The 13,995-nt window shown below is 41.6% G+C and overlaps 1 long non-coding RNA gene across 1 annotated transcript; it reads right to left on the bottom strand.

Moving 5' to 3' along the window:
* Positions 1-8,686: 8,686 nt before the first annotated feature.
* Positions 8,687-11,601, bottom strand: LOC131273628 (uncharacterized). The gene is made up of 3 exons (XR_009180877.2): positions 11,480-11,601; positions 9,867-9,964; positions 8,687-8,803 (listed from the first exon to the last, which is right to left on the bottom strand). It is a non-coding gene; the product is annotated as an uncharacterized lncRNA (long non-coding RNA).
* Between the last annotated feature and the right edge of the window lie 2,394 nt (positions 11,602-13,995).

Raw genomic sequence — 13,995 nt, forward strand, 5'->3', positions numbered from 1 at the left:
ATGTCCAGTCTATTGATGGTGTTCTTTTCTGTTAATATTTTTTATTTTTGTCATTTCTTTTTGATTCTATTTTAAAGTTCCCACCTCTCTGCTTTTGTTATCCACCTGTTCTTGCGTGTTGTGCATGTCTTCCTTTAGAGCTCTTAGCATTTTATGCATAGTTATTTTAATTTCCTTAACTCCAGTATCTGTCATTTCTGAGTTTGGTTCTAACATCTCATTTTTCTCTTCACTCAGTTTTACTCTTGTCTTTAAACTGTTTTGTAATTTCTTCTTGAAAGCTGGACATGGCAATTTGGAGAAAAGTTGAGTTGCGTTTAATGTTTTCTCAGCCGTAGATGACAGAGGCTTAAAATTTCTCTATTGTCCTTGTTTATGTCTCTCTTGTTAACTATGAGCTTCCCTAATTTCCCCTCCTCAGAGACAGTCTATGTCTTGTAGATCTTTCAGCTATAACTCACTGTTATTATACTACAACCCTACTAATTAGGTGGTAAGGTGGAGGGGGGGAAGCATTCTATAATTTTATAATTAAATCTCAGTCTTTTAGTGGGCCTTTGTCCCTGGCTGTGACCTTCACATCCATTTCTTAGCTTTTTCTTCTCTTAGGTAAGACAGGAAGACGAGAGGGGGCCTATAAAAATTAATTGTAGGACCAAACTCTTTGCTTTGGGCCTATTTTACACTGTCCGCTGTTGTAAGCAGTGTTGGAGCCACAGATGTTGCAATGAGTGAGAAGCTAGAGACTTTCACGGGACTTAACTATGAGGAAAGGCTGGAAATGCTAGGATTACCTCAAACAGAATTCTTGAACAAGGGAATGGCAGTTGGGGTGATACTAATTGACTTATGTTTCTGCAGTGGATTAAAGAGATGAAGTGGAAAGTCTTAGACTGTGAGATGAAATGCAGTGAAACTAGCAAGTAAGGCTTGAGTGATTTGAGAATGATATCAAGGTACCATGAGTGACCATGTGCATTAACTGCAACAGAAACTGGTATGTGTGTGTGACCAGGAGAATTCAGCCTATTAGAGTACAATGAGCTCAGACATTACAGATGTGCCATGGCTATGGACATGCAGGGAGTCCCAACAACAGAACATACCAAATATTTGAATGTTGTTGTCTGAAGCATTTCATGATCCTCAATTAGAATCTAATTTGCCCAATTGGCAACCTAATTTCATCAGTTAGCTCCATGCCATTCCTACTTCTAACTTGCCATACTTCATTCTTTCCTTTTTGATCAACCCGAGTTTAGTGATGATAACATGGCAAAGCCACCCGGTTTGCTCTAGGTCAGGAGCAGAAAATGCCAAATAGCTCCACATTTCTTCAAATCGTTTGTATTTTGCAATGAAAAACTCCTGCTTCAGTCTCATTACTTCATAGTAGTTCTTGATACACTGGCCAACTCTAAGATTTCTTTACATTTTAGATGAGTGGTTTTGCTCTTTAAAAAGGAACTGACTATATTATTCTGAGGAAACTACATGATGGGAGGAGAACAGAGAAAAGCACATGGGATGGGATAGCCATCCCAGGGGAATGATTTATATGAGGATCAAGACAAAATAAAGCAAAATTAAACAACTTTGTTCTTTTGGGTGGTGTAAGCAGTTAAATGTTCCTGGAGTCAACTTCCAGGTTTTGTGTTTGATCTTTACATGAGATTTGTTTCATAACATAACCTTGGAGTAAAATGTGACCATTCATTCAAAAATATTTATTAAGTGTCTACTATGTGTCAGACATTGTTCAAGATACTAGGCATAAAACAATGAAGAAAACAGACAAAAATTTCCCTGTCCAAATGGACTCTGTGCTCATGGATAGGAAGGAGATCATCAACAAACAAAATAAATAAGTAAAACATATAGTCTATCAAATAATGATATACGCCAGAGAGGAAAAAACAAACAGGAAAGGGGAGGAGAGTGCTAGGGATGGGGATTCAGTTACAGTTTTAAGTTGGGGAAGCCTTCTCTGATTACAGGCCTTTGAGCAAAGACTTGAAGGAGACATGAAAGTGAGCTGAGGCTGCACTGGGGAGAGTGTAGTAAGAAGAGGGAAGAGTAAGTGTAAAATTCCCAAGGCAGGAGCATTCCTGGCATGTCAGAGAACAGAAAACAGGCATGTGGCCAGAGAGGGAGGAAAAGAGTAGAAGGAAATGAAATCAGAGAAGTTGTAGCTGCCAGGTCAAGCATGGCCTTGAAAAGTCTTTGTCTTTTACCCTGAATGAGATGGGAGCTATTGGAGAGTTCTGAGCAGAGAAGTGACATGAGATGACGTGATTTTAAAGTAACACTCTGCTGTGTAAAGAACAGACTGTAGGGGTCCAAAGGAAGAAGTAAGGAGAAAGCCATTGCGGTTATCCAGGAAGGAATCACAGTGGCTAGGGCAGTATGTAAGTAGTGGAGGTGTGAGAAGAGGTCACAATTCTGGGTATGCTTCAAAAGAAGAGCCAACAGAATGTCCTCACAGATAGAATGTGGAGTGTAAGAGAAAAAGCGAGTCAGAGATGACTCCAAGTTTCTCAGCCTGAACAATTGGAAGGAAGGAATTGCTGATTCCTAAGATGGGGAAGACTGGATGGCTAACAGGTGTGGAGCGTGATTTGCCTGTCAATGTCCAGCAGTTGGGAAGAAGAGGAAAAACTAGCAAAGTGAAATGAAAAGGAACAGCCAATGAGGTAGGGGGAAACCTAAAAAACTGTGGTGCCCCAGAGATCCAGCCAAGAAAGCACTCTCAGGAGGAGGGATTGATCAACAATGTCAACTGATTGTCAAGTAACATGAGGGCTGAAAACGGACCTGCGGATTTAGCAATGGAAGACACTGTCACTCCGATAATCACAATTCCAGTGATCACACAGGGTACTACTTTAAGAAAAGACAAAAATGTTGCATATAATTCCAGGTTGAGAAATGAGGAAATGGGGTCCTTGTCAAAAGGTTAAATTCTGTTTAGTAAGTTCTCTGAAAGACAAAGGAGTGATTGGGGTCCCATCTTGTCTCCTGGCTCAGTTGCTGCTCATGAACTATGGTTAAAGTTAGTTAGCAAGTTCAGGGATGGGGTCTGCGCCCTCATCAAGTATCCTTGAACTGGTTCCCAAAATGACTTCCATTTTTTCACTAAGAAAATAAATAGAATTTTCACCACTACATTCAACTATCAAAGCCTGGTAAATGCAGGCCTGAGGGAACAATTCTGGCACTGAATTTCCCAAAAGGGAGAGCCACATTCCAACAACTACCTTTAAGCCTGTGAAAATAGAAATTTAGAAAATAGCAAAAGACAAAAGCTGCCAACTCAAATGCGAAGAGTGTTATTAGGTGGCTCCTTCATAATTAGTGAGACCGATAATATTAGGTTCTGGTAAGAATGGATAGTTCTGCTTAGTTTAAGAACTTGCCCCAATCTGGAATTCAGTGAGTGAATAAATAAAATGATTCAATGAATAATATTCATAAATTATCTTTTAGTAGCTTTCCCTAACTAATCCATCCTCACAGTAATCAATCATTCATTTTCATTTGTCTAGTCCTCCCAATTCAACGCTAAATTCCTTGAGGACTGTATTATGACATTTATTTCCTTATATTCCTTACATACTTGGTTTGGTGCTATAGCTGTTACTTAATATATTCTTATTGACAGAGTACAAAATTTAAAAATGAAATTGACCTGCTAATTCAAGTCAAGGAAATCAATTTAATGTAAATCATGAAGACAAAGAGGTAAGAGAAACAATCCAAATAAGTTTTACAAAGCATGGATTATGATGCTTTGTAGATTAAATAAATTGCGGCCATGTTTTTCATACATTCCACTGCTGTTTTGGTTGCAATGCCCTTATCAGAAGGCTTCCAACCATCGATCACAAGCCTTTATTTACTGTTGCCAATCACTGGCTTCTGGTGTCTCCAGCTTTGCAGCCTTATCCTTCCAGTTGACCCAAGTTGCTTTTGTTTTCTATGACACTTTCTGCAGGGAGGCCCGTTGTTTCTTGGTTGCATGTGCCTTGGGGTGCCCCAACTAGATGTGTGACTCTAGCCTTCCCCATACATCCCAACTTTAAATTCACCCCCACAGGGTGTTTAGCTAGCTCACTTTCTTTCTTACCAAAATAAGGGGCACGTTTACATCCTTTCTTAGATCAGTAACAAAAAACAAACTGACAGACTCTGAGAGGTTTGAGGGTAGTCAGTTCTAGTCAGGGATGGTTCGGCTCATGTTGTTTTTTTTTGCAGTAAGATACAGGTTTATTCTATCTGTGATCTTCAGTGGTGGCATTGACAATAAGGTTACTTTGGAAAAGCAAAACTGTTAAACACTAACCTAAGAAATAGTTTGTGCTCTCCTTTACGAATTAGGAAAAAAACATTGTGAGTTTAAAAACAATAGAGATTATATTTGGAAAAAGAAGTTGCTCTTTTCTATTTTTCCCATTGCTGATACCATTCATTGATAATGGGAGTCCAGGAGAACTTCCACATAAACTTGGTCTTTAGAGTTGTACAGTAAGGAAGGGAGAAGCTCAGAAACTTTAGAGATTATGTCCAAATGGAGAATCAATGGTCTTATACCAATTTTCTGCACCTCTGAATTATTGAGCTGAAGTTTTCACAACAATGACATTTCTTGACTTTGTCACACTGGTGACAGGAAATTACACAAAGAGAGCAAGTTTTCTCAACACCCATTCATCCAAATTCAATGACAATTCATTAGAGTTTCTTCTCTTTTGCCTGAGCCAAGATTAAAACATTTGAACATAAGATACCCACTCTCCATAGCTCTGCAGCATATATTGACACTCCCAGTTCCCTTTTGTATCTCCTGTCTTTTTTTCTCCAGAGACACTTATTCCAGGGTCGACAGCTAAACTCTCCAGTAAGGTGTGTTCTCCCTGCCAGGTTCATCAAATAAATGGGGGAAACTTCCTATTCTTGTCCTCTGCAATTATAGAGAAAAAGCAGATGTCATTAAAATACTTTTACATACCAATGGAATTAAACCCTAAAATAAAATTCAAAAGACCTAGCATAAGAAGGACAGCTGGCGTTCTTCTAGATTTTGAGAGATACAATTGGGACCGCAGAGCAATGATAACAATGACCTTCTGTTGCAGGACAATTTATTATTCACAATACACTCACACACTCACTGCTCACTGAGGAACATCTCTGTGAGGGGAAAGAGTGGGTATTTTATGTCCACTATGCAGATCTGAGGTTCAGTCTTTAGAACCACACAGGCAGCAAACTGCAGAGTTAGAATCATGGCATCTAGTTTCTACATCCATAGCACAATACTGGGAAGAGATCGTCAGTTATGTAGGAGGTTTCTTTTTCTCTTCCTAAATATTTTGAAAGTTATTTTTGGATTGTAAAACCATTGTTTGTACCTAGTTTCAAATCCTGGCATTACCACATATCAGTGGGCAAATAATGTAAGCGCTTTTAAACATCAGTCTACTCAGCTGTAAAAGGGGGAAGTAATTTCAAACTCTTAGGGGCTTTATAAAAATTAAGCAGAATAATTCATGTAAAGCATAGCACCTAATAAGCGATCAATAGACTATAGCTAAAATTATTGATAATAAAATAAATAAATGCCCACTGTAGAAAATGTATCCAAGTATAAAGCTGAAAATAACAATCATCCATAAACCCACCACCCTGGCACAAATACTGAAACACTATAGCATATTTTCTGTTCTATATAAAGCTATAACATTCTTTGTTTTTCCAACATATACAAAAGTTAAAAGAAAAGTACAATATATACCCATATACCCTCCACCTAGAATCAGTAATTATAAATACTCTGCCTTAATTGCTTTATCTATCTTTAGGTATTTTCATATATAAGCACATTTGTATTTTTTGCTTAAATATTTGAAAGTAAATTACATTCATCATGACATTTCTATCCTATTCAATATGCATCTCCCACATAAGCATTAATATGCCTAAGAATATTAATAATATTCCCTAATATCATCTGTTAACCAGTTCATATTAAAATTTTCTTAATTGTCCAAATATTAGTCAGCCAAAGGGGTGCTGATGCAAAATACCAGAAATCGGTTGATTTTATAAAGGGTATTTATTCGGGGTAGGAGCTTGCAGATACCAGGCCACAAAGCATAAATTACTTCCCTCACCAAAGCCTATTTCCACGTGTTGGAGCAAGATGGCTGCCAACATCTGCAAGAGTGCAAGCTTCCTGGGTTCCTCCCTTCCTCGGGCTTCTTTTTTCCTGGGCTCAGGGTTTCTCTCTTCCTGGGGCTTGCTTCTGTTTCCTCTGTGAGCTTACTTCCCAGGGCTCCAGCTTAAGGCTTCAGCATCAAATTCCAACATCAAAATCCCTCAACCCTGTCCTTTGCCTTGCCTTTTATCTGCGAGTCCCCACCCACCAAGGGGTGGGTACTGAATGCCCAACTGACATAAGAGGTTTACTTGATTACTTAATGCAATATAATCTAATATGCCCAGAGGAAAATATCAGTTTACAAACATAATCCAATATTTCTTTTTGGAATTCATCAATAATATCAAACTGCTACAGCCCCCAAAATGTTTTTTTGCCGTGTTTTTCAAACCAGTTCATGCATTGTCTTTGGTTATGTCTCTCTTAATTTAGAACAATCTTCTCTCCAATTTTCACTGGCTTTAAGCACAGCTTAATGATGCAGACATCCTGGTGTTGGCAGGGTCACAGCCAATCCCTTAGCTTTAGACACACTGGTCATTTTTTTTCCTGTTCTTATTATAAATCATGCTAAGATGAATATCTTAATGCCTTAATTTTTTTCACTTTTCCTAGTAATTTATTACTATTTCTGTGTCCTAACTATTAAGAAAATACTTAGGACTCTCCTTATATATTAGACTGCTTTCCAGAAAGAGTATATGTATGCACTACTATGCCTAAAGTATTTGAGAGTAGTGGTGGGATAGCTGGGATTCCAGCCCTCCCTCATCCTCCACACCCTGATTTAAATGTCTTTTTCTTTATAGGTCCCTTCCTGGTCATTTAGACTGTATAATACATGCTTCCACAGAATGGCCCTCCTTGTAATTACTTAATTATCTGACTTCCCCCATGGATGAAAAACAAGTCTCTAGGTAAAAAAGCCGTAATTTATCTCCTAAACTGGGAGCTCAGTGAAACCAACTGATTGCTTTGTGTATTGTTGCCAATGTTTAGAAACATTTAACAACATTTCTGGATTTTTTTATTTTTGCTAACACACAATTATGATTAAATATTACAATATGTACATTAAATACTATCATTACTTTAAAAGTGATGAAAATGTATCCCTAAGGGAGCTTTTTGAAGATTCCTATTTTAAAATACCCCCCAAACCCCTAATAGGTGAGTGGTAAAGTAATTGTGACAAGTCTATATGATATTACAGCCTGTAAATATTAAAATAGTACTCACAAAGAGTTTGCAGTAACATAGGGAAATGCTTGTGAGATGGTGTGGGGAAAATGTTAAAAAATCAGAATGCTAAATATAGCACAAAAAGACTAGTAAGATATAAATGCTGGGATTGTGTGTGATTAAAATTGCTCTACTTAAGTGTTTTCTTTCTTTCCAATCAAAGCACAGCAATGAAAGATAGAGCTTTGGAAAAACATTATTTAAGAATCCATGACCCCATGATTTCCCAAACTTTTAAAACAGGAAAGGCTCTTTAAACTCATGCTAATTTCTAAACTTTTATTCTGCTTTTTTGGAGAGTGAATTTAAAGGTAATGTTAGTTCACTACATAAAGAATCTGACCAAAAAATAAACAAGTAAGTAAATAAAACTTTCTGAGTTCTCCATTTCCTTCTGAAGAGATTCAGGTCCCTTCTATGTCAACAGCATTTATAATTATCCCACTTTTTAAATTTAGAAACTTGCAGGCCCCTTGACAAAACTTATCACACCTCTATTTAATTTGATGAAATGTGCCTCAATAGGCAAGTAGTTAACAAATGCCAGGTCGTTCCACCTCTTCATCTTGAGCAGTTATTAAAGAGCATTTACTAAGCAGTTCCGTGGCTCCAGATCACACTTAGAAATGCATAAAGCAGCTTATTCTGTAGACCTGGCCTGTGAGCTACAGAACCTTACAGGCTAATGACCTGTGATCAAAAGACTCATCTTTCCTCGAACCACATGACCAATCTCCTGGACCCAAAGCCAGATGAATTTACGGTTTTTCAGGGAAAGATGATACCTGCTTTGACAGTTTCACATAGCTTATTCTGAAGCCAGACAGAGAGCTGAAGTTTCATCTTCACTTGCTTTTCCTGGGATCAAGCCCTTTGAAGGAAGAGATCACTGGGATCCGTAGGCCTGGAGGTGTTAGAAGCAGAAACCAGACATACAAGACTGTGCTCTCTAGACCTCTGAGAAAACACCTCACCCTCACTGCCCAATCAACCAGCCTCGAGCTGCCCGTCCTCTCCAGGGTTAGCCCAAGTGCCCTTTGTGTCTGGGAGATAGCAAAAGGGATGGGAGGGCAAGACGTGTGAAAACAGCCAGCAATCCCCAGGTCTCATTAGGCTCTGGGCTGGGTTTTGAAATGTTCTAACACTGCTCCTGCCTGGAATCCGAACCCTGACCATTTTAAAATTAACTTTTCACATTCCATTCTTCCCCTAATCCTACCAGGAGGTAATATCTTTGCTTTTTCTCACAGTTCCAGCATCACGAACTCCTTTTGAGCAAAACTTTGACAGGCAATAAATAGTCCTAGTGCCAATGTATCCAAGCCAGTTTCTACTGTCAAACTGAAACGAAGAAAGGAAACTTTATAAAAATTGGCTTTGTGCAGAGACAAACTCTAGAGTACGGGTAACTAGGAAATAGAATATGGGTTGGGAATGGGAGGCAATGCTTAATGTATGTAGCATTATTAATAATTTTGATTGTAAAAGTGTGGAAATGGATAGAGTTGAGAGTAACACATTATAGTGAGTATAATGCTGCCCACTTAAAAAATGTGATTGTGGCTGAAAGGGGTAGTCTGTGTTCATAAATGCCAATTGAAAGGAAGCTAGAGAATAATCTAGGGAATGTATAACAGTAATTTTGGTGGTGGATGTAGATTGTGGTTAATAGTATTAATATAAGAATGTTCTTTTACAAAGTACTCAGAATATGGTCATACATGGGAAAATTACACCTAACGTAACTTATGGACAATAGTTAACAGTAATATTGTAATGTTTTGCAGGAATAGCAAGAAAATATTACTTCAGTACTAAGGGACAACAATAGGGGGCTTAAGGGGTGTGGGAATTTTCCTTTTGGAGTAATGAAAACATTCTAAAATTGAGTGAGGTGATGACAGCACAACTCTGTGATGAAAATGAGCGCCACTGAGTGTACACTTTGAATGGATTGTCCAAAGCATGGGGCTGTATAACACAGGGAATCCAGGGGTGGAGGATGGACTGTAGTTAACAGAACAAATATGACCACATTTTCCCACAAACAATAACAAATATATAATACTAATATAGAGTACTAACAGTTGGGTGGGTTGGGGGAAAATACACCAAATATAAGATATGGGCTACAGTTAGTAGTAATATTTTGACGATGTTCTTTCATAGTATGTAACAAATGTTTCACAACAATGCAAGGTGTTGGTGGTAGGGAGCTATATGGGAGCCTTGTATGATGATATATGCATGTTTGTTTTGTAAGTTCACCAATTTTACTATACGCTTATTGTTTATGTATGCTCATGAATGAATGGTATACTTTAATAAAATTTTATGTAAAAAATCAGTGTTGTGGAATGGAAACAAATACACCAAATAGTAGCCAGTGTGCACACTTACTTACCTAAAGACTTAGCATCTCAAAGAATTTCTTGTGTAGGTTTTTGGAAATGAGATGATTTGACTTTCTTTTTCCAGGTGGGCATCAAGGGGAGGGACCCTCTGAAGTAGAAACAACCAAATAGGGCAGACAGGTTGTCATATGACAAAGGAGGAAGAAGCATCTTGCCCTGCACCCAAAACACCTTTTCAGAGTGGGGACATGCCATAAGCTATATACGAATATGACGCAGACAGGCAGGGCTACCAAGGCCATTGGTTGGAACTCCTTTCCACCAGGAAACATATGGTGTGTTAGAAGAACCAAAAGAGGTTTGGTGTGGCTGGAATGTAGGGGGCAGGTGAGGCGAGGTGGTAAAGGCTATTGTATAAAGACAAGGGGAAAAAAGAGGTAAATGGGGCAGCTTCATGAAGGGCCTTGTAGGTTCTGTTGCAGAGTTGAAAGTCATTTGATTGTTTAATCGGGGTTGTTGCACGATCAGATTCATATTCAAACACTCTTGCTAAAGTGTGGAGAATGGATTAGAGGGGGGGGGGGAAGTAGAAGCAGAAAGACCAATTGCAATACTCTAGAAAAAAATATCAGTTGGCTAAGCAGTGGGATGGAGGGGCAATGAAGGAAAGAGAAGAGCCTAGAATGACTACAAGATTCTAGCTGAGGAATCTGAGTGGAGGGCAGCACCAAGTCAGTGAGCAAGAACCCAGAAGGAGAAGCACAGTAGAGGTGATAATAATCAATTCAGGTGGGTTGAGTTTAAAATATCTTTGAAAATCTCAGTCAAGATCTTTCCTAGGCAGTTGGGTATACGACTCTGAAGATCTGAGTTCTGTTTATAGAGTTGGAAACGGTCAGCATAAATGAAGCCATAGATGAGATAGGAGTTGGGGAAGATGGTGTACAGTAAGAAAAGACAGAGGGCACATGCTTGATTAATGCTGTGTTCATTCTTGGAAGCTTAGTGTAAATTAATCTAACAATCCTAAGAGCCAGTTCTGGGGGAGGGCAGCATGTCACACTGGGTTCAAGGAGAGGGGGGAAATCACCCAAGAGGGGAAGGAAGAGAAGTAGTTCTGAGTTGCCTTCTCTACTGAGCTACTTACTGTACGTTGCTTTATTGCATTTCATTTACTTCTTAAAACAATTCTACATAAGGTAGATACTATTATCCCCACTTTTCAGACTGAAGTGCTGAAACTTCAGGGGGTTAAATACCTCTGTAAGTGTTATCCAATCTGTTAGTCACTAGCTCCATCCTTGTTCCGGTTTTGGAAAACACTTAAATGTTTAGCACAACTTGGGCATATGAATCAACTTTTCACCTGTACATTTTATGAAATCTAAATAGGGATCAATTAATTCTGATGTAAAGTTAGTACCTGAATAAAGCTATGCTGCAAGTGTAAAATTCATACCTGATTTTGAAGATTTCTTGTGGGAAAAAAAAAAAAGAAATATCTCAACGATTTTTATATTGCTGACATGTTGAAATAATATTTTGGATCTATTGGGTTAAATAAAATGTATTACTACCATTAATTTCACCTGTTTTTGTTTTGTTTTGTTTTACTTTTTCTAATGTGGCCGTTAGAAAATTGTAAATGACAGAAGTGGCTCACACAAGATTTCTTCCCAAGGCTGACAGGGGTCCGAGAGCTCCGACGCTCTTCCCGGGTGGGTCACTTTTACGTGTTCAGATCGCGGGGACGCACACGAGTGCGCGCTCGTGGCCGCCCGCAGCTGGCGGCCGCAGCCCGGCCCGGGTGCCGGCGAGCAGAGAGGGCTTTCCCGTTTGCCTTTTTGAACTCGGCTCGCACGGAGCCCGGACGAGCCAGGGACTGTGATGTCACTGTATAAACAGAGGGAAGGGTGGGGGCGAGAGCGGCTTGGAGAGAACGGGGCAGAGCGGGAGCGGAGGGGGGGGGGGGGGTGTGGGGGTGGCAAGAGGGACTTACACCGGGGGGCTTGGCCGCGAGGGTGGGGGAGCAGCAGGCGACTTCCCAGCCCCGAGAGAGACGCGGAGTGGGACGGCCAGCCCCGAGCCCGGGGGCTGGGGAGGGGGCCGCGGCTGCGAGCGCGGGGGGTTTTGGAAAAATGTGGGACGCCTCCGGCTAATTCCCCTGATTAAAAATGCATTAGTTTGGAGGTGTCAGGGACACGCAGCTGTTTTCAAGGAAAGCCTGGCTCCAAGGGGTCCTCCCCGGCCGGGGCCGCCTGGCGGCTCTATCTCGGGCTGGATGTCAGCGCGGCGCGCAGCCCGCCGCCGCTCGTCCTCTCCTGACAGGCCCTGGCCAGTGTCCTGCTGCTGAGGGTCGCGGTAATTTACATCCTCTCTGTGTACATTAACTTATCTGCAGCCGCGCTGGCTGGCCGGCTTCAGTCAGCCTGTCTCCTGGGCAGGCTGGGAGACTTCCCCGGGCCGGGCCCGGGGGCCGAGGGGGCGGCGCGGGGGCGCAGCGCGCGCCTCCCGGGAGCCGCGCCGCCGGGGACGCGCCCCCCCCCCTTCCCCGGACACCGCCCCCCGGGGCCGGGCGCGGTGGGCTCCGCGGGGGCTGGCGCGGGGGGCCCGCGAGCGGCCGGCGCGGGCACGGCCGAGGCGGCGGCGGAGGTGCCGCGCTCAGCCGCGAAGTCCTGACTCATGACTCATTCGCAGGCTCCTCTTTCCGTGACAGCCGGGACAGTTGCTGGTTATTTGTAGCCCCCTGGCTTTCATTGGGCTGTAATTAAGCAGTCATCCGAGGGTCATTTCATACCCGTTATAGGTTTCCCTGTTTTAATAATGCTTTAAGGTCCAGGGGGGGCGGCAGGGAGTACGAGGGGGAGGTGGGGCCGGAGGCGTGGAGGGCCAGAGGGCAATTGTCTCTGAGAACGTGTGCACTTTTCATAACTCTTGCGGTGACAGGCCCCGGTGTGGGCTCCCTCGCACGGCGGTGGCTCGCCTTCTGCTTCCCGGCGCGCGGGCCAGAGCCTCCTTTCCTGACACGGTCTGCCCGTGAGAAGAGGTCTGGCTGTTCTTGAGTCAGATGTTGGATTTTCGTCTTTCCCCTCTGGCACCACACTAATCATTCTCTTTAATCACTGTAGCTTTTTAATGAGGCCAAGTAGGTATTTATGGAGCCGTCTACTCTCTAAACGCTAATGCTTGATAAGTCATTTATAACTTATCGCTGGGCTTTACGTGGGACAAACACAGAAGAGAGGAAGTGAGAATAAAATAGTCTGGAGTTCACTAGGAAAAATCCAGCAGATTTTCAGGTCCTAAATGGTACCCAGCCCCTTGTGGAAAATGTTCAATCCATTAAGCATAAGAAACAATTAAAGAGTCTGTCCCAATTTTGTGAAAATTTCCTGGCTGTCCTTCTAGATTTTTTTTTTCATCCCCTGCATTTGATCCTCTGGCGGGTTCATGTATCTTTAGATATTGAAGCTTCCGTTCTAAGGCCAGTTCTACAAAGTTCTTTAACGAACACTGGCGCTGTTACCTTTGGAGGGCACACAATGGAAAAAGAAAGGACTGGAAAGAAAGAAAGGACAGAAACCAGATTTCCTGTCATTGCAAAGAGTAGGTGCCACATCCTTCAGGGCCCCAATTTCAGTAGAAGTCAAAGCTAAAGCTGGAGGATGTAGTGGCAGCAGGAGTGGAGCGGCCTTCAAGCCGGAAGAAAGAAACCCTTTCTAAGGAAAGGAGGAGAGGGATGAGTAATGAGGCGGTAACCAAGCCAGGCCGCCAGAGACTAGACAGAATGAATCAATCCATCACAAATGGTAGTTAATATGGATTAAAGAGATTTTTAGAAAATTTTCAGCAATAAAAAGGAATGAAGTACCAATGCATGCTACAGCATGGATTAACCTTGAAAACATTAGGCTGTGCAGTTCCATTTATAGGAGATGCTCAGAAGAGGTCGATCTACAGAGATAGGAAGTAGATTTGTGGTTGTCTAGGGGAGCGGGGGATGGGGAACGGGGGTGACTATGAATGAGCACTGGTCTCTTTGGGGGGCAATGAAAATGTTCTAAAATTGATCGTGGTGATCACTGTACAACTCTGCAAACATCCCAAAAGCCACAGAATTGTACACTTTATAAAGGTGAATTGTATGGTATGTCAATTAGATCTCAATAAAGCTGTTAC

The sequence above is a fragment of the Dasypus novemcinctus genome, chromosome 16, assembly GCF_030445035.2.
Source record: "Dasypus novemcinctus isolate mDasNov1 chromosome 16, mDasNov1.1.hap2, whole genome shotgun sequence".
In the NCBI taxonomy this organism is placed as follows: domain Eukaryota; kingdom Metazoa; phylum Chordata; class Mammalia; order Cingulata; family Dasypodidae; genus Dasypus; species Dasypus novemcinctus.